This window comes from Camellia sinensis, chromosome 13 (assembly GCF_055761805.1).
Source record: "Camellia sinensis isolate YWXY chromosome 13, ASM5576180v1, whole genome shotgun sequence".
Lineage (NCBI taxonomy): Eukaryota > Viridiplantae > Streptophyta > Magnoliopsida > Ericales > Theaceae > Camellia > Camellia sinensis.
The window spans coordinates 39786695-39790401 of NC_138973.1; the positions used below are offsets into that span (position 1 = coordinate 39786695).

Sequence of the window (3707 nt, forward strand, 5' to 3'; positions counted from 1 at the left end):
CCTGAAAAGGCCCAGATGGCCCAGCTCCCCAATGAGGCCCAGGTGGCCTGGTCTGCGGCTGACCGGACCATGAAGGCATCTGAAAACAAAGAGTTCAATTCAAATACATCAGTCCAAATATATACATCAGATGCAGATACAAGCAAAGGATACGTAAAGTGGGTGCATGTTAATACAGTGTACCAGTGGGGTGTGTGTCAGATGTGCTCTACACAAATAGTTTATCGATGCAGTAGAAATCAGCATGTCATCAGAAGTATGATAAATGCCAGAAAATTGAAGGGTACCTGAATACCCGCGACAGACAACTGTGCCTCCCTACGCAAGACCATGCCCTCGAGTGTGGCCACCAGTCCAACCACCTCCACCATGTACCCTCGCGATGGCTGCAAAAATGAGCTCATAATCATCAGTGAACAGAAGAGTGTCTAAACATCTGAATGATGAATGAAAACAAGTGGAGCATACCGGCGGTGAGTCCGGATCAATAGCGTATCGATCACTGGGCATCGGAGGCTCTAGCGGGATCGGGGTCGGAGAGCTAGCCCCATACTGCCACGCCATCAACTCAGTAGGCATATCTGGCCATCCGGGATGAGGATGAACCGACGGAGCCGGAGGAACCGGTCTACTCCCACCTCTAGATGTACCGGCCCTGCTAGTAGAAGGGGCGTCTGGGGCCCGAGCCCGAGCCTGGTCCGAGGATGACATACCAGCAGGCCTCATCATCGGGATATGAGCTCCCGTCAATGGAGGCATCAAATATATGTGACGATAAGTGGCGTAGTCCTCCTCCTCAACATATAATAAAGCATCACTGCCCAGCATGGCGCCGACCACCTCTGAGTAAGAGAGCCTGTCAGTAGTCCGCATACTGGCTGGGGGTACTGCGGGAATATCCTGAGAAAGATACCCCCATACCTGGCGCAGAAAGCGCTCCCCCAGGAACCATACCCTGCCAACCGGCCCTTCGAGCAGGACCCTATACTGGGAAATGCCCGACGCTCCGGTATACTGAAGTCGGAGGCCGTCACCCAGGGACACCCAGGGCTGCCATGTAATCTGCGGATGATAAATGCATAAACCAATCAGAAATCGAGAATATACAGAGCAAATCAAAGATGAGAATGAAAGGAATTGAAAGTTCTGAGGTACCTCTCGCACGGTGTCAAAGTACTGTCGCAGGCGAAGGAGGGTCTCTCGAGGCCTCGGCCGGTGTGGGCCCTCGAACACCAATGAATATGGGGTCATGGGAATCCCTACCACCTCCAGCTCTGGGGCTAATGATGGGAAGTATACATAGACCCATAGCTGAGAAAAACAGTGCAGAATGCAAGTACGAAATACTGAGAGCAAAATACAGACTGTAAAAGTGCGCTGTGTGTGCAATGTACAAGTAATGAAAAGCAGAAATGTAAATCAAAGGGGACAGAAAAGTACCTCCCAGGCTCTCCAGTAGCCGCCAAGTAAGTCGCCCCGCCCGCGGGAGGTCGCGCTCATATAAAAGTAAAGGGTAGCCAGGCCGGCGCCACCCCAGTCATATCGATGGACCTGTGATAGGTCGACTAGAGCGCTCAGCAGGTATAGCCCAACGGTGTTCCCTCTGTCGGCGAACAGAGTGGTCCCGAAGAGGAACATCAGGAAACCACGGGCATACTGCTCCGTCTCCTCGGGAGTCTCAGGTACCATCTCCGCCCGCCGGAAATGGGAAGAGAACCAAGTGTATCGGACTCTCCCTGAAACCCTATCAATAGGCGGGCGAGCCCCCAACAGATACATCCAGGCGGCCTCCCACTCGCCCATATCCTCATCGTAGGGGATGGACCAACCTCCGACGTCTAAGCCCGTCAATACAGCGAAGTCAAAAGGGGTCATGGTCATATCCCCGGTAACAGAGAAATGAAAGGAGTTGGTGGTGTCCCACCATCTCTCTACCAGGGCCGCCATCAGTGTCCTCCTGGCAGGACAACGTGACAACCCGACGCAAAAGGGCCCGAATCCTGCCAAATCTACCAAATCTCGGACGGCCTCCGGGAGCTCAGCATACCAGTCCCGCGCGATGGTGGAACCATACCCCCGCACACTGCGGGAACCAACCTGCATTCAGAATGAATACATGTGTCAATAATGAAATGAAATGGGCTGTGTGCCAATGAAATGAAAGGGCCGTGTGCCAATGAGATGAAATGGGCTGTGTGCCAATGAAATGAAATGGGCTGTGTGCCGATGAAGTGAAATAAGCTACATGCAAAATCTATTTGGGCTGCGTGTTCAGAGAATTTGAAGTTTGGGCTGCGTGTTCAACTTTCAGTTAAATTGTGGGCTGCGTGTTCACTATCTATTTGGGCTGTGTGTTCAGAGAATTTGAAGTTTGGGTTGCGTGTTCAACTTTCAGTTAAATTGTGGGCTGCGTGTTCACAATCTATTTGGGTTGCGTGTTCAGAAAATTTGAAATTTGGCTGCGTGTTCAACTTTCAGTTAAATTGTGGGCTGCGTGTTCACTATCTAAATGGGCTGTGTGCCGATGAAGTGAAATAAGCTACATGCAAAATCTATTTGGGCTGCGTGTTCAGAGAATTTGAAGTTTGGGCTGCGTGTTCAACTTTCAGTTAAATTGTGGGCTGCGTGTTCACTATCTATTTGGGCTGCGTGTTCAGAGAATTTGAAGTTTGGGCTGCGTGTTCAACTTTCAGTTAAATTGTGGGCTGCGTGTTCACTATCTATCTGGGCTGCGTGTTCAGAAAATTTGAAATTTGGGCTGCGTGTTCAACTTTCAGTTAAATTTTGGGCTGCGTGTTCACTATCTACCTGGGCTGCGTGTTCAGAAAATTTGAAGTTTGGGCTGCGTGTTCAATTTTCAGTTAAATTGTGGGCTGCGTGTTCACTATCTATCTGGGCTGCGTGTTCAGAAAATTTGAAGTTTGGGCTGCGTGTTCAACTTTCAGTTAAATTGTGGGCTGCGTGTTCACTATCTATTTGGGCTGCGTGTTCACTATCTAATCTGGGCTGCGTGTTCAGAAAATTCAAAATGTGGGCTGTGTGCCCACTTTCGAATTCGAGCTGTGTGTTCGACAAATCAGTGTTTGAACCGTGTGTTCGCCTCTTAACTAATGCGTATAGTGCGTTCACAATTAATTGGTGAGCCAAGTGTTCAAAAATTCAAGTGTTGAAACTACATGTTCAAGATGTAAGCAAAGTACTATGTCATAAGCTAAACTGCATGTTCAAGCATGGCAAAGGTGCGAAATGTAAAATACAGATGATGAGGTAAATACCTCTCGGGCCTCGTGAGAGAGATGCTGCTCCGGCTCTCTGAGAAGCAGATCCCCGGGTGCTCGCTCGTCAAAACTGGTAAAGTGACGGAAAACAGCACGAGGGAGAACGTGTGCTGGCGGACGGTACCTCCCGGGAATGAAAGGTCGGGTCCTCGGGGGTAGAGTCATGGGATCGAAATCATCTCGGCACCTGGAAAACCTCCGCCGTGGGGAGAATTGCCCGCCATTTTCAAAGAATCTGTAAAAGGGAGCAGAAATGAGCAAAATGGGCCAAATTGGAAAAAGTCAACAAAAGTCAACCCTCGGGAAATGAAAAGTCAACAAAAGTCAACTCCTGAGAAAATATTCCAAATATTGAGACAAACTTACCTCAAGTGGCGAAAATGCAAAAAGAAGCTCCGAAGCCGGAATTTAATCGCTTCAAAGTGCTTG

At 49.4% G+C, this 3707-nt stretch overlaps 1 long non-coding RNA gene across 1 annotated transcript; it reads right to left on the reverse strand.

Moving 5' to 3' along the window:
- Nucleotides 1-1164: 1164 nt before the first annotated feature.
- Nucleotides 1165-3407, reverse strand: LOC145805795 (uncharacterized). The gene is made up of 3 exons (XR_014347953.1): nt 3276-3407; nt 1441-2097; nt 1165-1311 (listed from the first exon to the last, which is right to left on the reverse strand). It is a non-coding gene; the product is annotated as an uncharacterized LOC145805795 (long non-coding RNA).
- Between the last annotated feature and the right edge of the window lie 300 nt (nt 3408-3707).